Below are 23,892 nucleotides of genomic sequence, written 5' to 3' on the forward strand. Positions count from 1 at the left end.
TCTGCCCCCAAGGCCTCCCGACACTTCTTTCAGTGCAGCCCACTGATCACTACCACAGCTCACCTCTGCAAAACAACACCCAGGGAGAAAACATCGAAAATATTGTCAACCTGTGTGACAGTTTTGTTTTCCTGTCAAACACTCCTGGTGCCTTTCATTTAAATAGATTCTTTGACAGATATATCTTAGTAGGTTCCCTTTCAGAGGAAAAAATGTACATTTAAAAAATTTTTAGTTTTAGCTTATGTTCTAAGTCTCATAAAACACTGTTATTAGGTCCTACGGGTAAAGAAATGTTTTGGGTTTTTTTGTTTTTTGGCTTCATGGTCATAAGCAAAGTGTCTAGGGTTTCCTGTTGGTTTCAGGTCTGACATGTCACAGCAAACTCCTCAGCACAGGCCTGTGACACACTCAGCTCAGGAGAGGGCAGCAGCCAACTACAATGCAAAGGGATGGACTCTGCTTCCCGGTCTTTAAAACCAAAGGGGAAGACCAGGTGTCCTACTTTGTGCTTCTATAATTCAGTAACTTTTCTGTTGATTTCAGTAAGTCAAACACACTTTTCTTTAGGCCTACTGGATTTTGTTGATTTAAAGAGATGTTCTGGCTCAGGCTTGAGTTGATACCCACCCTTTCCCCACCAAACCCGGGCAGAAAGTTACAGTGAACAAAGAAGGGCTACAATTCCCCCATGCTGAGAAGACCAGCAAGTGCTTCCAGAAATGCTCTTTCCTTTCAGAGAGGGAATCCATTTGGCTTCCCTTCAGTGCATGGCTTGGTGGAATCTGGGATTAGATCCCCAATAAGCGATGAGACACCCAGAGAAACGGAGTGCCTGGTGTTTATGGCAGAATATAGAATAACTCATCTTTTTCTTAACCAATTCTTCAGTTTATGGTTTAGCCAAAAGTAAGCAAGCCAGTTCCATGGCCATCCAAGACCCTGAGAGAAGATCCCCCACCAATATTTCCCATGAATGATCAGGGGTCTACAGAGTTTCCATCACCGAAGCCATTTGAGTTCAGTGTATACGCTCTGGAATGATCAGTGTAAAAATGTCAATCTCTAAGTGGTTCTGTTGCCAAAAGAGTTTATAGACTGTGTTGAAGAGAAAATCAGCACCTGTGTTTTCTGTGGTGTTACTGCAGGGTTCATATAGAATGGAGTGATGTCTCTGGGAATATGGTTGTGCAGGGACCATGTTAAAACAGGTGTCACATGAGCTGTCACCCAGCAGGGGTAGAGACAGAACAGAGCAATGTCCTACTATATTAATTGGCAAGAAAATATGCTGTTAACTGGCACACAAACTCACGGGAACTGGCCGCTTCTATATTGAGACACAGCCTCCAGTCTTCCTATCGAAATATTAACTTAATATCAACCAAAGATGTCCCTCCCCACTTGGAGAGGAGCCCTCAAGGAAGTCTGATTTCTCCAGCTGTTTTCTGAAATAGCCACTTGTGTAGGTGTCCTTCCGGGTCTTGAGGCACTCACATAGGGTTCTTCAAATACGCGTGGTGTTGATCGTCAGTGCCCACAGCCCCCAGCCTGTCCACACCAGGCTGCTGACCATAGTATGAGGGAGAAGTCTTCTGCAGAACCTGGCGACCCCAGAGCGGCATTCCATTGGGTGGTAGTAATCCCAGAGCATAGTGGTCTCTGTGGGCCTCCCATGGCCCTGGCCACACATGCAGCCTCTTGGTGCTGACCAAAGGGACCCCTCCTGTGCAGAATACCTGTGCCTTCAACCACAGTTTTTCTCCAACAATCCATAACTACTTTAGTCTGTTACGCCAGACTCCACCAAGCACAAAATCATCCCGTGGCCTCTTTGGTTGATAATCTAAAAAGGGGGTTCCAAGGAATTTTAATTAGTCTATAATTTTGAGAGCTTTCTTTGTAAGAAAGAGTATAGAATCTTATATCATATTTCAGCAATTTAGTAAAAATAGCATTTTGCTGGGAAAAGAATACTAAGGAGAGGTGCCTGGTTCCCTTCTTCTTAATACTTCCTTTCTGCCCAACTGAACATTGCAAACTTCCACGGCAGCCCAGGATGATCTTGCCTGTTTATTAAAGCAATTGGATTTTATACATTTGATACTTTAGCTCTTTTGTTTAAACTTTTTTCTTATTTGGTGTACAATATTTAAATGTACAGTATTTTATCTCCATAATTAGCTTCATTATAGAACAGAGTTTCTCTTCCTTCTCATAGTCTTCAGATAATTCAGAAATGTTCAAATCTTCGCACCCACTTTATATATGTTGTGCTGTTTCTAACTTCATATATGTAAATACTTTTTGACATACTTCGGTGTTTCAAGTTCTGCCTCTACTTTTATTGTGATAATTATCACCATGATTCTGTTATCATTCTTCATGTTGGATTTTTTTTTTCTGGTGCACTCTTTTTTTAATCACCTTGGATATCTTGAAAGTATGTTAGCTATTCGTGTACGTAGACATAGGAAAGTGCTGTGCTTAAATTAAGCTGTAAGCTCTCTGATAGACAGATATTGACCTTAAAATTTGGTCCTCTTAAATGCTACCTATATGGTTTTCTTCCAATTAACAGGTGCTATTTCAACAAAACTTGTTTCTCTGCTGAACTACTCTGTCCTTTCTGTTTCTGACTTTAATTTTTAATTGCCTGTGATTTGGTTTGCCAATGCCTGAATATACCACATCAAAGGCAGATATTTCCCTTGACAGTGGCATCTTCTCTCCATTTTGCTAACTTCCAGGCTGAGAGTGAATAGCAAGAAAAACAGCCCAAGTGGCCAGGGTTTGCTAAGAATCTACTGAGCAGACAGCTTCACAAATGGCTCCTCAAGTGTTTTGGCAGTGGGGGACAGACTATCCAGCTAGCCCATAGCCACATCTGTTTGAAACTTCTTGCTTCCTACTTCTCCACCTCCAGGTAGACTTCAACCTGGAATTCTAGAAATATTTGTTGACCCAGGCCCTGCTCACCAGTGAGTCAGCACACACAGAGACAGGCAGTGTGGTCTCAGTTCAGAAGAGACCTTTCTCCCTGACCTGAACACATCCATCCTGGGCAGTGTGACACCAGGGTGAGGTCCCTGCATGGGGAGACAGAAGACCTAGGTTCTGGTTCCAGTTCTGTCACTGGTGCAATGACAGCCTTTCTGGGCCTTGGTCCTATAAAATACAGGGCTAGACTTTGAATGCAACACAAATATTCTGTATGGAAAGACTTAGCTGAACAAAATAGCCTATTCTTTGAAATGTAGCTTTGCTACTGCCCAGATGTGGAGGATTTTAGCAAATGAACACAACTGCTCTTTTAAGTAAGAGGTCCTACCCACTGGGAACCACAGGGGCCAATGACTTGAACCACAGTAATGTAATAGGTATCCTAAAGATCAAAGGTGAACCCAAAAGAGTGAGGTGGGAAGATCAATTACTAATTGCACTAAATAAAGGCCCTTTTGAAAAAGCCATCAAATGAAAAAGATGAAGCAGGAACTGGCTAAATTAGCAAAATGGTTAGACAACAGTTAGCCTGACACACTTCAACTTACAAGGAAAAAAAAAAATGGACAGATAATTTTTTGCTGAACTTGTAGTCCTTGCTGTTTGTGTTGTCCTAGAGTTTTATATGCCATTTTATACTTCTCTATGATGTAAATATTTTTCATTGTAAAAAATGTAAATATTAACTATATTTTTTGTTTCTGTCTTTTCTAAAATGGAAGTTGATCCAAGTAATAAATTACAAATCATCTATATCTTGTTCTCTTTTTTTTTTTTCAGAAATTATATACCTTTACTGTCCTTCAGAAGGGAAAGAGTTTCATGATTAAAGAGAAACTTCTTTCCTAACTAATGGAAGTAAGATGGTGCCATATAAGAGGAAAAGATGAAGGGTCAGGAGAGTGGGTTTTAGCTCTGACTTTTTCATTAACAGATGTGGGGCCCTGACTAAGTCAGTTAACCTCTTGGAGTTTCACCTAAAACTGAAAACAGCTGCCAACATTGTTTTAAAACTCAGTAAGGTAATAGATGCAAAATGCTTTGAAAGTAAAAAGCTGTACTCAAAGGCATGGAATTACTAAGTCTTAACTGTCATTGTGTCCATTGGTTGAGGGATGAAAATTTTATATATAGGAAATTTGTTTAATTATTGTATTTTGCTTGAATTCTATTTTGGAACAAAACCAAACAGAAATTGAATGTCAAGTTAACTTCTACTGGTACTTCTAAAGGCCCATAATTAATAATCATAATGATCTTATGACCTTTAAGAGCACTGGGGGAAGAAATAAGTTTCAACAATCTTTGACAAAATTCTTAAGTCTGAATGTTCTTGGTTTGACCAAAATTTCTTCATCAGTGCCTAACATTCCATGATGAAGGCTTTTCTGGAGGCAGAAATGTAATCAAATGATGTAGAATTGGCAATCCATCCAAAGGGGGAAAGAATCCCAAGGAATGTCCCAGGCAAACTCTACTTTGGATCCAAGGAACTCACATATACAAATACATCAAACTGAGAAGTGCCTTCTTTTCCTTTGTAAATGACCAAACTGAACCAATTCAACCGACAGGAAAGCCACAATGATTAGCAGCTTACTTCACACTTCAACAGACCAAAAGGCTTGACCGTGGATTCTTGCCATGTCGGAGTAGAAAGAAGCCTTAAAGATCATCTGCACCCCTCGCATCTTACAAATGAGAGACTTGGAATTTATGTGACTCATCCAGGGTCATTCAAAATCATGGGCCGTCCAGCTCATGAGAAAAACAGCTAGGGATAAAGAGACAATATAGTCCTCCTCAGCAGCTGTGGTTCCACCTGCTCCACCTTCAGCTCAGGATGAGGGACATGGAAGGCAGGTGGAGGGGAACTTGTGCTTTCATCTCTCAGCCACGTACAGGCCCTCCATCTTCCCCTGAGACCATCAGAAATACAGGCATTGCACTGTACAGTTTGGGGATCTTGTCTGTGGATGAGGACAATTGTGTCATAAAAGTAAAAGCTTCCATCTCTCCTCCTTTTGTGAGAAGCAGGATGGGACTGGGAAGTCCCTGAAGAAGTGGGTTCCAGGTCTGAGTCTTCCATTAAGCATGATCATGAGCCCTTCCTTCTGTGAAATGCTAGCACTGAGCATTTAAAAGCACCTTCTCCACTTTCTCTTTCCTGGCTTTTCCTGTCTCACTGCCAGCCCTGAACTTCTATTAGACCCTTGATGCAGAATTTGTAAAACAGGAAGTTATCTTAGATACACAGTCCTGTGATTTCCAATTAATTAGCCCGACAATTCAGAAAATGGCATTAGAAAGAATTTCAGCTGTGTTTTGTTTTAAATGACTGATATTTAAAAGTTCTAGTTTAAAAGTCTCCAGAAAATTGATCTGGGTAACCAAATCTTGGAAAGACAGGAAAAACAAGTGGCTGAATCTTTCCATAAACAATCAGGATTTGGAAGGATTTTTGCTAAAAGATAATGTTCAGGAAAAGGTAATATCATACTCTTACACTGATATAAAAATGAACACATGTTAAAGATTTTATTTGACTCATATGATGAGGGAACCAGACAGATGTTTTCACCGGTCCAAAGGAAAAAATCAAACAAGCACAAATTATATGCAGTAAAGGAAGGTTGAGATGAACTGCAAATGGAAACAAAGTCAATTATCACTATCAGACAGTATATAATTTATATAATTATCAGTTACCTACAAATTAGAAAGGGCTGCAAAATAGCTCAAAGACAATGAATAGTATAGAACCTGATACCCCAGAAGGATATGCTATAGATGTGGCATCATTTTCCATTAAAGCACAGAATTTTTTCCCTACAACTGTAAAGCAATGCTCTGCCTTATTTAATACCTAGACTTATTTCACAGACATTAAAACACATCATCCTTTTCAACTCATATATTAGGCTGGTAAATGTGTAATCAGAAAAACCCCTGGGCAGATATTGATGGAGCCCTGTATTTGAGTGTTAAGCTTCTGATCTCTGAATTCTCTGAGCCCTTTTCCTCTATCTATCCACTGTCTCCACCCCATACCCTACCCCCACTTAGCTTGGGGCTAAGAACTCTTGACATAAATACTAACTCTGCAGAGCTGATCAAAAGCAGATGTAGTGAAGGATGTTGACCCCGGATTTCATAGCAGTCATCACTGGGTGAGTAATAAATCTCTATGTTTATATGGCTAGAGTCTTTCCTCTGAATTAAAGACCACTAATCCTTCACATTTGTGGCTGCTGACTGGGAAGAACATCTTTGTTACTGGCCTCTTAATTCAATGTGCCAACAGCTAAGATGCTCTTAGAATAATAAATTAATTGCAGTCTCCCTCCTGACCTCATACACCCCCATGCAGTCTCCCTCCTGACCTCACAGAGGTCCATCCAATGATACTTCATGCTTATCATCCACCCACTCTTTTTAATTGGGCTGGCAGAATCATAGTATCTTAGTCCTGGAGACATGAACTATGTCTCCCTCCCCACTTTTTCAGTATTAATTAATGTGGTCATTATACTCTTGCCATTGCTAAGGATACAGGGATTTCCTTAGCACTGATGGATCATTTCACGTTAAAATAATAAATCAGAATATTAATTCAAGATGTGGTTGTGACCCTAAGAAGTTATGTGGCTGTGGCACTAACAAGTTATGTGCCTTCACCAGCCCTTCATCTCCCAAGGCCTCTTCTTCATAAAAGTGAAGACATTGAATTCTAAATCTTTTTTTATTCTATCATGGTTTACAGTGATAGCTGGTGATATATTGTGGCCATTGGTGTCTTTAATATATTGTGACTATAGTAGCTGTTGACAGCCTGTAGGTGTGATTGGAAAACGGCAATATACCCTCTCAGAAGTAAGATTTTAATGTGGGAATTGGAAAGAGATTGGTTTGGATAACTCCAATCACATAGAGATCTCTTTCCCAACTCATTCCTCATTTGAGAAAAGTAGTAAATTCCCAAAAACAAGCTATTAAATGGCATCTCCAAGGATTCTGAGCTTGAACAGGCCTTCAGGAGTTTAGGTACTGGATATTCCAAAAATAGATTGTTTATCTCCACGGCTTTTGAAGAGTGAGGATGGGTTATGCCGACTTAAATACATTCTTGTTCAGCCCGTCTACCTCCACATTCTCACTGGCAACAATGGATTTTTTTTTTTTTTTTTTTTTGAGACGGAGTCTCGCTCTGTTGCCCAGGCTGGAGTGCAGTGGCGCAATCTCGGCTCACTGCAACCTCTGCCTCCTGGGTTCACGCCATTCTCCTGCCTCAGCCTCCCGAGTAGCTGGGACTACAGGTGCCCGCCTCCGTGCCCAGCTAATTTTTTGTATTTTTAGTAGAAAAATACAAATACACCATGTTAGCCAAGATGGTCTCGATCTCCTGACCTCGTGATCCGCCCGCCTCGGCCTCCCAAAGTGCTGGGATTACAGGCGTGAGCCACCGTGCCCGGCCAACAATGGATATAAAAATACAATGTAATGGAGAGATATTCAGCGAAAACGTTGGCCTGTACTTTTCAAAAATATCAGTGTCATGAAAGACAAAGAACAATGAGGAACTGATCCAGAATAACAAAGAGTAAAGATTAAAGAGACATGGAAAATACATTCAGGGCCAGAAAAAAAATGGACAAAAAGTTCATTATAGGGCAATTGGCAACATTTGAATATGGTGTGACATTATATAAGTGAATATTCTTGTGCTTAGAAAATACACACTGAAATATATGTGAATATTCTTGTCCTTAGAAAATACATACTGAAATATATAAGTGAATATTCTTGTCCTTAGAAAATACACACCAAAGTATCTAGCTGTAAAGGAGAAAGATGTCTACAACTTACTCTCAAATCACTCAGGAAAAAAAAATTTAATTGACAAAAGATAAAAAGATAAGTTGAAAAAACTGAAAAAGAAAATAAGAAAACAATTGTGGGAAATAAGACAAAGAGGGACAAATCTGAATGAAGGATATACAGGAGTTCTTTACACTGCTATAGCTATTTCTTGTGTTTGAAATTATTCACAAAAATATATTAAAAAGAAGACAGTGTAGAAATAATTTCAATGTTCTAAGACAAAATAATTTTGAACCTAAATTCTATATGCAATCAATTATTTAAGTATTATGACAAAATAAAAACATGTTCAGACTGCAGGACTTAGAATATTTCTTTGGCCATAAACTCTCACTGAAATTAATGCTAGAAAATGTACTTGAGCAAATAAAAAGACATGGGATACAAGAAACTATTATATCCATAGAAATTGGTAAAATGTGTAACTAAGCCTAAATAATTGTTGTTTTATTGATAGAATCTAGAAGAAACAAAAATCCCAAGTAGTTTCAGCAAGGAAAGTAGCAGAGACCTGGGGAAGGAGAAAGTAAAATCATACCTAGTTTATCCCTTATTCTGAATAAGAGGAAGAGAGAAATACTGATTAATTGTGGTCATACAGAGGAGATACAATGTGCTAAAATTTAAAGGCATTCAGGGTGACATCAGTACTAATGGAGGAGTAAGGAGTTCTGAACATTCTCTCCTCCATAAAATCAACTAAAACAATGGCAAAAATTCTCAGAATCGACTTTCTCAGGACTCTAAAATTAATGAAAGGCTTACAGCAATCCAGGAGCATTTATTCAAGAAAATTGGCTGAAACTTGGTAAGAACAGGGAGTTTTGTGGAGTTTTAACTTGCCTATTTCCATGACCCTCCTCAGCTCAGCAGTAGCCTTGAAAATACGAAACCAGCAGCCTGGCAGCCAGACGCCCTGGGGTTGGGCAGGAAGTGGGGTGCAGGAGGGAAGGTGGTTATGTGGGAGGCAGAACCAGCTTGGAGCTCATTCAAGGCCATGCTTCCAGAGAATTATCATTACTTAACCTGTCTGGTCATTCCCTGGAAGACCCTATTCACAACACTTATCTTATTTGACCCAGATCAGGGTTAGCCCAGTGTAAACAGCCTCTTCTCCAGAAGAATTTGTCAGAAACAAACAGCAGTGACTATTTAATATGGTGGCTGCCTGGGTGGTGGCTAACAGCTGGGACAAACAATATTCCAACCAAAATGTTTAAAGGGTAAATCTGAGAAATGAGATATCCATGGGGATTTTTTTAAAACTCCAACATACTCACAGTAGTCTAGAAAAACATGTGCATGTACAGGGCTGTGGGTATGCTCAGGAAAGATCTGAGAAAGCCCTAGGCTATCACCTCTGGCTGACCTTGAGGCCCTACACAAACAGTAAGTGAACACTAAGCAAGAGTTGTCATCCCTGGCTGAGTGTTAAAGGCATGCCTCAATATGCATACAGAGCCTCTTAGCACAGAATGGGAGACTTATTTGTTCTAGTCATTTGAGGAAATCTCTGTGTAATCATTAGCTGATGTCTAAGTTAACTGAGCAGAGACATCAGTGACCACACATGATGAATAAAGACATTATAGAATTACCTCAAAAAAGTCACTATCAAAAGAAAACAATAATAACAACAAACAGTAAGGACAGCAAAACATGGAGTGCGGAGGGGGAAGAAAGAATCTGATTCCCAGAGATGACACCTAATATTATACGGTGTTCTGTTTCAATTAAAATTTTAAAATATGCAAAAAGAAAGAAAACCTACATACAAGAAAAAAGCAGGTAATAGAAACTACCTTTGTGGAAGCCAGATGTTGGACTTACTAGACAAAGACATTAAAATCACTATTTTAGATATGTTCAAAAAAAAATAATCCATGGGTAAAGAACTAAAGGAAAATATGAGAATAATATCTCACTGTATAGACAATATGAATAAATTGATAGAAATTATAAAATGGAACAACCAGAAATCCTAAGGTTAAGAAAATACAACTGGACCAGGTGTGGTGGCTCACACCTGTAATCCCAGCACTTTGGGATGCCAAGGCGGGCAGATCACCTGAGGCTAGTTCAAGACCAGCCTGGCCAACATGGTGAAACCCCATCTCTACTAAAAATACAAAAATTAGCTGACAGTGGTGGCAGGTGCCTGTAGTTTCAGCTACTTGGATGACTGAGGCAGGAGAATAACTTGAACCTGGGAGGGAGAGGTTGCAGTGAGCCAAGATCACACCACTGCACTCCAACCTGGATGACAGAGCAAGACTCCGTCTCAAAAAGAAAGAAAGAAAATATAACTGAATTGAAAATTTCACTAAAGAGGTTAAACAGCACATATGAGCATACAGAAGACGGAATCAGCAAACTTGAAGATAGTTCAACTGAGGTTATTCAGTCTGAGGAACAGAAAGAAAAGGCAATGAATAAAACTAAACAAGCCTCAGGGACATAAGGGAAATCATCAAGCATATCAACACATGCATACTGGGAATCTGAGAAGAAGGAAGAGAAACAGACAGAAAGAATATACAAAGAAATAATGGCCAAGACCAGCCTGGCCAACATGGTGAAACCCTGTTGAAAAATATAAAAATTAGCCAGGCATGATGGCAGGTGCCTGCAATCCCAGGTACTCGGGAGGCTGAGACAGGAGAATTACTTGAACCTGGGAGGCAGAGGTCACAGTGAGCCGAGATTTTGCCATTGCACTCCAGCCTGGGCGACAGAGTGAGACTCCGTCTCAAAAAAAAAAAGAAAGAAAGAAGTAATGGCAAAGAGGCAGATGTAAATAGTGTTTTATCAATTACATTATATGTAAATGGATTAAACATGCCAATCAAAACACAGAGATCATCAGAATGGATAAAAATATGATCTATCTATATGTAATTTACAAGAGACATATTTTGAATTCAGAGACACAAATAGAACAAATGATAATCTAAAGAAAACTGGAGTGGCTATACTCACATTACACAAAACAAACTTTAAGACAAAAATTGTTACTAGGGGCAAAGAAGGACATTTTAAAATAATAAAAGAGTCAATCCATCAAGAAGATATGGTCATTATACCACTGATGTCAGCAAGATGGTTAGCTAGAGTTGCCTGGCACTTTTTCTCCCTGACAAAAAGGGACCAAAACAATGAATAAACAACTGGAGTGACTAAGGAGTATGTTGGAGAGCACCTAAGGATAGGAAAACCCCATGGAGCATGGAAGCCCAGGATAGCATCATAGAGAGAGGAGTGGCACACCCTGCATCTGTAGCACTGTCTTTCCCACCAGGATTGGCTAGGAGTCAGGGGGTACTTTTTCTTACAGGGAGAAGGTAAGTTGGAGATCCCTAGTGGTCCTCATAGCCACTACAGACACCAGCAGTTCTTGCTAGAAAAGAGTCTCTCAGTCCTCACAGGCCCTGAATCCAGTTTGGGGAGTTCTGGAAGTTTCTGTGGCTGCATTGCCCTGGAGGAAGAGCCCAAGTTGTGCACCACCTATCCCCACAACCTGAGCTGCTCTGACATGGTACCATCTTCAAGCTGGACACACTGCTAGAGTGCATCCTGCCCTAGGGGCTAGTGGCCACTGCCTTTCTCCATCCATGAGACCCTGTTATCATTCCAACATGTTCACATAAGTGACTGTGACACCACAACCCCAGCTGCACGGAACCTAGAACCAATGGAATGATGGAGACTCTGGTGGTCAAACCCACAGAGCACTCCTTGCCACCCGAATCCCAGGGAACAGGTGAACCCATATAGTAGGAATGCCACTGATCAGGCAGCCAGCCTGTCACACTTACACAGAGTTGTGCTGCACAGCTGGCAAACCTGCTGTGCCTGCACACACCCATGCGAAGCCTGACAGCCAGCAAAGCAGCAGCCCAACTTCACAGAGAGACCAACCAGCCTGCCACACTAGCATGCACTCATGCCCAGCTGTACAGCCAGTATAGCAGTGGTCCTACCTTCCCAGAGAGCCCACTGCATAGCTGGTTAGACTGCTGTACCTGTATGTGCCCAGCTTGACAGCAAGGCTGGCAGCATGAAAAGCCCCCACTAGAAAGCCCACCATATAGTCTGCTGGCCCACCATGCCCAAACATGCCTGACCTAAAACCTGCCCAGACTCCCCACCCTCCAGCAAAACCATGCCACTGCCATCACAAACTTCTGCAGTTTAGACCACTGAGGCAATCAGAGACATTACTGGTGAGATTATAGCTGAAAAAAAAAAAAAAAAAAACACAGAGACCACAGTATTGAGTCCACCCAGAGCCAAAGCTAACACAGTGCCCAATCAATCTAGAACCCATCTACAGGAAAGCCTCTCCCTATAAAAGTAAGTCTAGAGAATTGGAAAAAGCAACTGTTCCACTAGATGCACAGATATCAACATAGGAACACAAGAAACATAAAAAACCCAAAAGAACAATATAAGTTTCCAGTAACAGACCTTAAAGAAATGGATATTTACAAAATACCCAAAAAGGAATTCAAAATAATGATCTTCAGGAATATCAGTGAGATACAATAATATACAGACAACTCAATAAAATCAGGAAAGCAATTCATGATCTGAATAAGAAATTCAACAAAGGGAGAGTTATCGTAAAAAAGAAAAGAAAAAAAAGAAAAAAAAACAGAAATCATGGACCTGAAGAACTCAATAAATGAAATAAAAAATACAGTTGAGAGCTTCAACAACAGACTAGATCAGGCAGAAAATAAGAATTTCTGAACTTGAAAACAGGTCTCTTAAAACAACCCAGTGAGAAAGAGGGGAAAAAAAAAGAACTAATAAAAAGAATAAGAAACCCTATGGGAGTTATAGGACACCATTAAGCATATAAATATTCACATTACAGAGGTGTCAGAAGGAGAAAAGATTAAGGCACAGAAAACCTATTTAACAAAATAATAGCTAAAAACTTCCCAAGTCTTAGAAGAGATACGGATATCTAGAACCAGGAAGCTGAAAGACACCAGTTAGATTCAGCCCAAAAAGATCCTCTCCAAGGCACATTATAATCAAACTGTCAAAAGTCACAAAGAGGGACCTTTTCCTCTCAGAAGTCCCTCTCTCTCACTAGAGAGAAAGTTGTTCTCCTTTCTCTTTCTTCTTCCTATTAAACCTCTGCTCCTAAACTCCTCGTGTATGTCTCTGTCCCAAATTTTCTTGGCATGAGAAGATGAACCCTGGGTATTTACCCCAGATGACAAAGCTGCTTCATAATGGGGGAATTATCCAGGATCCTAAAGTACAACATTCATCAAAACGGTGAGAAGAGGACAGAACTCCAACTCCGTCCTTTCATTTTAGGGCTCTCAGCCTCCATTTTAAACCAAATCAAATCAACAACAGGCATCCTCCAGCCATTTAAGAATACAATTAGCATGGCTGCCATTCTTACAGACTTGGATGTGAGGCTTGCTGAGGAGAACATGGAGAATCCCCCAGTACCCACAAGTTGCTGGGCATATTGGCCATGTTTGAACCAGCTTCATTTCATGGAGGACATAGCTGTCACGTGGGGCTGGAAGAGGTCCTGGAGCAACTAAGGATTTCTGGCTGGGGCTACCCGCTGGTGTTATCCGAAGACTTCTGGACTGACCCCAGCCTCTGACGAACCAATGGTGTGTCAGCCACAGGATCTCCAACTTTCCTATCATAATTTCTTCCTTTCCTGTAAGCAACCACCATGTCTCCTATCCTCCTTGTGTATGCAATGTGCGGGAAGTTTCACAGTTCAGGGAATTAATCTGTGAGCCCTACATAAATCAGACACTGCCCCTTCAAGCCTGCCTACAAAATCCAGTGAATTCTGCCACTGGCTGGCCTTTTCTTCTTGGAAGCCCCTCTCTTTCAGTAGAGAGAAAGCTGTTCTCCTTTCTCTTTCTTCTGCCTATTAAACCTCTGCTTCTAAACTAAAAAAAAAAGTCACAAAGAGGAAATTCTAAAAGCTATGAGAGAAAAGCATCTCATTAGACTATCAGCAGACTTCTCAGCAGAAACCTTGCAGGCCGGGAGATGTTTCAAAGTGCTCAAAGAAAAAAAACAAAAACTGTCAGCCAGGTGCAGTGGCTCACACCTATAATCCCAGCACTTTGGAAGGCCAAGGCAGGCTGAGGCCAGGAATTTGAGACTAGCTTGGGCAACATGATAAAACCCCCATCTCTACAAAAAATACAAAAATTAGCCAAGTGTAGTGGTGCACACCTGTAGTCCCAGCTACTTGGGAGGCTGAGGTGGGAGAATCACTTGAACCCAGGAGGCAGAGGTTGCAGTGAGCCAAGATTTCACCACTGCACTCCAGCCTGGTGACAGAGTGAGACCCTAAGAAAAAAAAAATAAAAAGAAAAAGAAGTCCACCAACCAAGATTATTATATACAGCAAAACTATCCTTCTGAAATGAAGGACAAATTAAGTATTTCCCAGACAAGCAAAAGCAGAGGGAATTCATAACAAGTAGACTGAACTTAAAAGAAATGCTTAAGAAAGTGCTACAACTGGAAACAAAGGATGATAATTACAATTATGAAAACACATGAAAATATAAAATTCACCAGTAGAGGTAAATTCATAAACTCAGAATGCCCTAATGCTATAATGGTGCTATGTAAATCTTTCAATTCTCTGGTATGAAAGTTTGAATTCAAAATGGTCAAAAAGAACAACTACAATTAGTGACTAAAGAACACACAATAGATAAAGATATAAATTAAGGCAACAAAAGTAAGGGGAAGGGGGGATGTCTAGAGTATTTGTAAACAACCAAAGTTAGGTTGTTATCAGCTTAAAATAGTCTATTATAAGACTCTTTATGTTACCCCATGGTAACCACAAAGAAAGAAATTACAGCAGATACAAAAATGAGAAAGAAAAAGGAAACAAAGCTCAACACCACAGGAAAAAAAACACCAAAGCACAGAGGTAAACAACAAGAAAGGAAAAAAAAAAACCAAAGGATCTACAAAACAACTGGAAAACAATGAACAAAATGGCAAGAATAAGTCCTTATGAATCAATAATAACCTTGAATTTAGACAATAGCTCACACCTGTGATCCTAATGCTTTAGAAGGCTGAAGCAGGAGGATTGCTTGAGGTCAGGAGCCCAAGAGCAGCCTATGCAACATGGCAAGACACCTATGCAACATGGCAAGAAGAAGGAGGAGGAGGAGGAAGAGGAGAGAAGGAAGGAAGGAAGGAAGGAAGGAAGGAAGGAAGGAAGGAAGGAAGGAAGGAGAAAGAAAGAGAAAGAAAGAGAAAAAGAAAGAAAGAAAAAGAAAGAAAGAGAAAGAAAGAAAAAGAAAAAGAAAGAAAGAGGAAAGGAAAGGAAAGAAAAGAAAAGAGAGAGAGAGGGAGAGAGGGAAAAGAAGAAAGAAGAAACCCTTCTTACCTTATTCTATGAGGTTAGTAGTATCCCAGTACCAAAACCAAAGATATTACTGAAAAATGAAACTGTAGATCAAAATTCCTTATGAATATAGATGCAAAACTCCTCAATATGATACTAGCAAATTGAATCCAGCAACATATAAAAAGAATTATACAATATGACAAAATGAGATTTATCATAGAAATGTAAGATTGGCTTAACATATGAAAATCAATTACATTTACAATAGCTTTAAAAATAATACAATCGGCCAGGCGCAGTGGCTCATGCCTGTAATTCCAGCATTTTGGGAGGCTGAGGTGGGCGGATCACCTGAGGTTGGGAGTTCAAGACCAGCCTGACCAACATGGTGAAACCCCGTCTCTACTAAAAATACAAAATTAGCTGGGTGTGGTGGCACAGGTCTGTAATCCCAGCTGCTTGGGAGGCTGAGGCAGGAGAATCACTTGAACCCAGGAGGTGGAGATTGCAGTAAGGCGAGATTGCGCCATTGCACTCCAGCCTGGCAACAGAGCAAGACTACGTCTCAAAAAAAAAAAAAAAGAAGAAGAAGAAGAAGAATACAATCTTAGAAATAAATTAAACAAAAAGAGCAAGACTCATACACTTTAAAACAGCAAAACATTATTGAAAAAAATTAAAGAAGATCTAATAATGGAAAGATAGTTTGTGTTCACAGATTAGAAGACTAATCTGGTTATGATGGCAATATTCCCTAACTTGATTTGTATATTCAGTGCAATTTTGTCAAAATCCCAGCTATAGAAATTGTAGAAATTGACAGGCTGATACTAAAATGCATATGGAAATGCAAGGGACACAGAATAGCTAAAACAATATTGAAAAAAAAGAACTAAAGACCTCTTCTAAAAAACAAATAACTGAATTGAAAAATTGGTAAAGAATTGTAATAGACATTTCTCCAATGATGATATACAAATGGTCAATAAGCACATTAAAAAATGTTCAACATCACTAATCATTATGAAAATGCAAATCAAAACCACAGCGAGATACCACTCCACACCCACTAGGATGGCTATAATAAAAAATCTGGAAAAACAAGACAGAACAAAAAAATGAAAATCAAGGATATGAAAACATCTGGAACCCTAATAAACTGCTAATGAGAATGTGAAATGGTGCAGCCACTTTAAAAAACAGTTTAGCAGTTCCTCAAAAAGTTAAGCATACACTTTGGGAGGCCAAGGCAGGAGGATCATTTGAGCCCAGGAGTCCAAGACCAGCCTGGGCAACATGGTGAGACTACATCTCTACAGAAAAGTTTTTAAAAATTAGCTGAGCATGGTTGTGCATGCCTGTAGTCCCAGCTACTCAGGAGGCTGAGGTGGGAGAAGCACTTGAGCACAGGAGGTCGAGGCTGCAATGAGTCATGTTTATGCCACTGCACTCCAGCCTAGGTGACAAAGTGAGACCTTGTCTCAAAAAAAAAAAAAAAAAAAAGTTATGCATAGAGTTATCAGATGGCCCAGAAATTCCACCCCTGGGTATATGTGAAATGGAAATGAAAACATGTTCACACAAAAACTTGTACACTAATGTTCACAGCAGCATTACTTAGTAGTTAAAAAATATAAACAGGCTGTGCACCGTGGCTCACACCTATAATCCCAGCACTTTGGGAGGCTGAGGCAGGCGGATCACCTGGGGTCAGGAGTTTGAGACCAGCCTGGCCAACATAGTGAAACCCCATCTCCACTAAAAAATACAAAAAAAGTTAGCCAGGTGTGGTGGTGGGCGTCTGTAGTCCCAGGTACTCGGGAGGCTGAGGTGGAGTATCGCTTGAACCCAGGAGGTGGAGGTTGCAGCAAGCCGAGATTGCACCACTACATTCCAGCCTGGGCAACAGAGCAAGTCTCTGTCTCAAAAAAAAAAAAAAAAAGTATAAACAACCCAGATGCCTATCAACTAATGAATGGATAAACAAAACACAGTATATCCACACAGTAGAATATTACTCACCCAAAAAAAAGGAATGAAGTCCTGATCCATGCTACATCATCGATTTTTTTTTTTTGAGACAGGATCTTGCTAAATCACCCAGGCTGTAACTGCAGCCTCAACCTCCCTAGCTCAGGTAATTCTCCCACCTCAGCCTCCAGAGTAGCTAGGACCACAGGTGTGAGCCACCACGCCTGGCTAATTTTGTTTAAATTTTTGCAGAGACAGATCTCACTGTGTTGCCCGGGCTGGTCTTGAACTCCTAGGCTCAAGCGATTCTCCTGCCTTGGCCTCCCAAAGTGCTGAGATTACAGGTGTGAGTCACCACACTGTGCCATAATAGGATAGTTTTCATCTACTTCTCTCAGACTAAGTAAACAAAAAGAGATAACAATACAGATTAAAATTAGTCAATAAGTTTTATTGATTAGTTATAGGCATCACACTGCCAAAACAGATTACTTTCTTTTAAAACCTTATTCAATCTATTATAAAAAGCAGAAATCATGAAGGTTTCATTCACTCTGTCCAAAATGCAATCGATTTAGAAATGAATAACAAGGATATTTAAAGAATACATGTATTTTTATTCATGTGTACATTTTTAAGCACTATTTTTAGTAACTAGATAAAGAAGCAATCAAAACAAATTATAAATTACTTTAAAATATGTGACACTAAGAACACACAAAATTTGTACATGAAAACAAAATAGTACAGGAAAATTTAAAACATTAATTTATTAATAAAAAACAAGAAAGGATAAAAATAACCCAAAAGCTACAAAAAAGAATAACCAAAATATTCAATGAAAATAGAAGAAAAGAATTATTAAAAAACAGAAATCAATTTAATAATAAACAAATGAAAGAAAAAGAGTAGTTATTTAGTAATATCCAAATCTGGTTCTTTGTAATGACCAATAAAATAGACAAAACTCTGATAAGTTTATATAATTAGGAAAAAAGAGAAAAACAAAACAAAAATAAAGCATATTAGAAATGAGAAAGTATATTACAAATTTGGGGGAGAATTTTTAATTTATGAGATATTATTATATATGATTTTTTTTTTAGACGGGGTCTCGCTCTTTTGCCCAGGCTGGAGTGAAGTAGCATGATCTCGGCTCACTGCAACCTCCACCCCGCCAGGTTCAAGCAATTCTCTTGCCTCAGCCTTCCAGGTAGCTGGGATTACAGGCACCCACCACTACGCCCAGCTAATTTTTGTATTTTTAGTAGAGACGGGGTTTTGCCATGTTGGCCAGGCTGGTCTGGAATTCCTGACCCTCAGGTGATCCACCCGCCTTGGCCTCCCAAAGTGCTAGGATTACAGGCATGAGCCATCGCGCCTGGCCGAGATATTATTATATATAATTTTATGCCAATAAATTTGATGATGATGAAATTGATGATTTTCAAGGAAAATAAAGTATACTAGAATTAGCACAACTAAGGGGTAGATAACCTGAATAAACAAACAACTGTAAGAAGCGTCAAAGATTTATTAATAGAAGTAACTCCAGGCTCAAATGGTTTTACAGGCAAGTTCTACCAAATTTTTAAGAAACAGATAATTGCCGTGGTACATCAACTATAAAAGTATATAAAAATAGATGAAAAATTTTTGAACTTAAACTATGAAGTTAACATAACCCTGTACTTGACTAGACAAGAACAGCCCCCAAATTAGGCTGTAGATCCACTCTATTCATGAATATAGAAACAAAAATCCCTAATAATACATTGTGAAATGAAACCCAACAATGCATTTCATGATTAATCCATGAGAATCAAGTGAGGTTTATGCCAGGAATGCAAGGACTATATTAATAGATTAATGAGGAAAAAATGAACATTGTAATAGATGAAGGAAAAGTATTTGATACTTTTCAATACCCATAAATCAAAACTAATATAATCTTATGAATTTAAAAATGAAAGCTTCATTCAAGAATGAATATCTACAAGAATTTTACACAAACATCCTTCTTAATGGTGAAGTATTAGAGGTAACATTGTATTAAAAGTCCTAGTCAATGGAATAACAAATTAAAAAATTAAAAGTATAAACTGTGGAAAGAACAAGACAAACATCTTCAGTTGTAAATATTATGACACTTTTCTAGAAAAATCCCAAGAGCACAGATTAATGAATCATTAAAATTAATAAAAGGGTTTAGTACAGTAGCCAGATACAATATTATGAACAAAATTTAATATTTTTTCTATATCAGTAAAAACCAGTGGCAAAACATTGTATGGGGGGAAATTCCCTTCAGAAGGTTATCAAACCTAAAACAAAGGAAGGAAGAGAAGGAAGGAAAGGGAAGGAAGGGAAGGGAAGGAAGGGAAGGGAAAGAAGGGAAGGAAGGGAAGGAAGGGTAGCCTAGCAATTAACCAAACAAGAAATATGGAATTCCAGCTTCTTCTGATAATGACCAAGTAAGCTCTAAATGAACCAACCCTTCCACAGGTAAAACAATAACCTTTGGACAAAATATGAAAAAAAAAAAAAAATATTTGAGGGCACTGGGAAAAGACCAAAAGCAGGTAGATTTTGGAGTGGAGTTGACAGTTAAAATACAGGAATGACACTGGGTGAGTTTCACATTTTCATGGCTTCAAGCCTGACAGCAGGCTTCAGTCTATGCCATTTAGGGTGACTAAAACATCAAAATTGCAGTCTTTCTGACTTGAAAAACCTAGAAGACAGAGTTCAGGACAAATATAGCCACTATACAATGAGGCAGTAATACCAGAAAAGAGAGAGTCACAGAGGTAGTGCCCTAACTTTCGTGTATAAACTCTACTTAAATCCCTGCCTAACCCCTGGACCACACATATGTGGACAGACTTCAGCAGCCAGCTAAGGCTAAAAGAACTAAACTGAAATTTAATCTGTCACCAAAGACACAAGGACACGATGTTTATAATTTGAGTCAAACCAAATACATTTCATGCTAAAACAATAACATCAAGGTTCTTCATAGGACTATAACAAAATCTAGATCTCCATAGCATAGCATTTATAATGCCCAATAGACAATAAAAAATTACTTGATACCCAAATAAACAGAAAATGTGGCTCACTCTCATGAAAAATGTTGATAAATACAAAGCAACCCCAAGATGACCCAGATGTTTAAATTAGCAGAGAAGGATTTTAAAACAGCTATTATAACTATGCTCAAGGGTATAAAAGAAAATGTGCTCACAATAAATGATAAATAGAAAATCTCAGCAGTTAAATAAAAACTACAGAAAAAAAAACCCAAATGGAAATACTAAAACTGAACAATACAGTATCTGGAAAACAATTACAGCAAATTGAGGAAGATGGACAAAAGCAGCAATGAGCTTAAAAATAGATCAATAGAATTATACAATCTGAAGAGCACAGAGAAAAACATTTTTTAATGAACACAGACTTAGTGATATGTGGGACTATATCAAAAGGTTTAACATCCATGTAATTGGAGTTGCACAAAAGAAGGAGAGAGAATGGAGCAGAAAAAATATTTTAAGAAATTATGACCAAAATTTTCTTAATATGATAAAAGAAGTAAATTTATATATTTGAGAAGCTCAATGCATCCCCAAAAGAATAAAAAATCCACACCTAGGAAGATCATAATCAACCTTCTGCAAACCAAAAAAAGATAAAATTTTTAAAGTGACCAGATACAAGTGACACATATATACAGTGAACAATTATTTGAATGACTGCTGACATCATAAATCATTAAGGCCAAAAGACAATGCAACAATATCTTTAAAATGTTTCAGAAAAACCTATCAACCAAGAATTCTATAATATTCATCATGTCAAGAATGAAAGCGAAAAACAGATATTTTTAGATAACAGTCGGACACAGTAGCTCACACCTGTAATCCCAGCACTTTGGGATGCCCAGGCAAAAAGAGGGCTTGAGCCCAGAAGTTCAAGACCAGCCTAGGCAATGCAGGGAGACCCTGTTTCTGCAAAAAATTTTTTTAAAAAAAGGTGGGCATGGTGGCACACACCTGTGGCCCCAGCTACTCAGCGGGCTGAGGTGGGAGGATTGCCTGAGCCCAGAAGTTCAAGACTCCAGTGAGCCATGATTGCATCACCACTCTAGCTTGGCCAACAGAGCAAAACCCTGTCTCAAAAAAAAAAAAAAAAAAAAAAAAAGGAAAAGAACAAAAGAAAGAAAGAAGCTAAGAACCAACAAAATCATGTTATAAGAAATGCTAAAGAAAAAAATTATTCCAGATGAAATGAAAATTTAGATTTTCAGGAATTAGTGACAAGCATTGGAAATGGCAAGTATCTAGGTAAATATAACATAACATTTTTCTCTTTTTTTCAACTACAAAAAACGGTTTTAAAAATCATGACATGTGATCCACAACATATGTAAAGGCAACACATATGACAACTATATACATAATGGATGAGAAGGCATAATTGGATCTATACAGTTGCAAGATTTTAGGGTTCACATAAAGTAGCACAATACTAACTCCCATTAGTTGTAGTAGTACAATACTCCAATTGTGAAGATTTGAAGAAACATGTTGTAAGCCCTAGAGGAACTATTTAAAAAGTAATACAAAGAGTAATATAAAAAGTAATATAAAGAGGAGTAGCTAAAAAGTTGATAGATAAATTAAAATAGAAGTCCAAACAGTTTTAATACAATCCAAAAGAAAGCAAGAGAAATGGAAGAACACAGAGGAGGCAAACAGAAGTAAATGTAACCTGCCTATGAAAAATAACTCTAACTCTTTACTGAAGCCATGAAAGAAGACCTAAATAAATGGAGAGACATTATGTTTCTGAATGAATTGAATCAATACTGTAAAGCTGTCAATACTGTAAAGCTCCCACAAATGAAGTTATAAATTTAATGTAATTCAAAGCAAAATTTCTACAGAACTTGTTATGAAATTTGACAGAGTGATTGGAAATAATTTTCTGGCACAGAAAATAATATGCGAGAAGAACAATGAAATGTGTTTAAAAGAATAATGCAAGGGAGACTTGCCCTGCAAGGTATAAAAGCATCGTATGTTGATACAGAGATATTTTAAATAGTGTGTTATACCAGAGAAACCTGAACGTAGGTAGGAACTTCAATAACATTAAGGAGTTACTCTTAATTTTTCAGAGGTGATAATGGTATTACAGTTATATAGGAAAATGCCATAATTTTTTATTTCAGAGCTGTATATGGAAGTATTCAGGGGTCAAATGGTATGATGTCTGAGATGTACTTTAAAACAGTACAGCAACTAGAGAGAGAGAAAAGGGATACAGTAAGCAATTGTAAGGAAATGTTGATAATTTCTGAAACTGAGATAGTGATATGTTGTATTTATGATACTACTTTCTCTATTTTATGTATGCTTGAAATTTTTCATAAGTAACAATATCTAAGTAACAGACTATTGATGGTTCAACCTAAGATAAATAAGTAATGGACTAGAAGAGATATCCAGAAACAGATCCATGTGTAAATGTGAGTGGTTACTATATAAAATGTTGGCATTTTGAATCAGTGAAGGATGAACTATTCAATATCTAGTGCTACAATACATATCCGTTTGTAAAAGTAAAATAAAATTAGCCCTTATTTCATCTTTTCCAAAATGAACTCCAAAGGGATTAAGACAATTTTTTGAAAAAAATCTACTAGGGGAAAGAAAAAGATTATAATTCTAGAGTAGAATAATTTTTTCTAAGAACATATAAAATGTAGATGTCATAAAGTATAAGATTTACAGAGTTGGCTTCACTAAAATTTAAAATTTCACTTTCCACAGACCTCCAAGGGCATTTTTTAACTATGAATGCATAGTAAAAAATGCATAGTAAAACATACATTCACGTTGTTGGAACATGTCATGAAGATCAAACAGTCATTGTGGTTGACCAATAACTTGCAGTTTTGGTAAGTTAATTACACTAAGTATTATAGTTAAGAAGCACCAGTTTTTCTTCTAATACTATATTTGGAAAAATGGGGAGACAAAAATAGTACCAGATAGAGATGCTCAATCTGTAGCTTGTGAGGAAAAGATTCACAAATATACAGTAAGTAATCAGAGATGGAGGTAACCTATCAACCAGAATGTGACAATGTAAGGAACTTCAGAATAGGCAGAAAAGAGGACTTGGTGTCTCTAATAAAAAGCTATGCATTTTTAGTGCACACTCTTACAGGTAATCTAAATCTAACTTTATCATTGCCTTTGAGCTACTTTACAACTCTGTAAGTTGTAGATAACTGATATTAATGCAAAATAATTCTTGTATAAACATGAAAATAAATTATATTCAGTGAAGGTTCCATTGATTTTCATCTTCCGTTGTGCAGAAAGCCAGTTATTTTTCCATTTGCACTTTGATTTCAATATTTCTGATATATAAATATGTTTGTTGGATTATCCTTTCAACTGCTTATAGTATCTTACCATTTCCTTCATTTAAAAAATTAATCAACTATAAGATTTAATACATGCTCATTTAAAAAAAAATTTAACTGTTCTCTCTGGAAAGACACCACAAAGTTGAAGACAAAGAGAAAAAAAATTGTAACATTTTAACAGTAGAGAAATTTCCAAAATATTTGAAGAATACCCATTAAA

At 38.1% G+C, this 23,892-nt stretch overlaps 1 long non-coding RNA gene across 1 annotated transcript in view; it reads right to left on the reverse strand.

The window, feature by feature from the left end:
- Positions 1-1,328: 1,328 nt before the first annotated feature.
- The window catches only part of LOC131383074 (uncharacterized), a 47,965-nt gene continuing 25,401 nt past the window's right edge, over positions 1,329-23,892 (reverse strand). Inside the window, exon 4 of the long non-coding RNA XR_009212799.1 lies at positions 1,329-1,846. This is a non-coding gene — a long non-coding RNA (uncharacterized LOC131383074). The remainder of the gene's footprint in view (positions 1,847-23,892) is intronic.

The sequence above is a fragment of the Hylobates moloch genome, unplaced genomic scaffold (assembly GCF_009828535.3).
Source record: "Hylobates moloch isolate HMO894 unplaced genomic scaffold, HMol_V3 SCAFFOLD_3, whole genome shotgun sequence".
In the NCBI taxonomy this organism is placed as follows: domain Eukaryota; kingdom Metazoa; phylum Chordata; class Mammalia; order Primates; family Hylobatidae; genus Hylobates; species Hylobates moloch.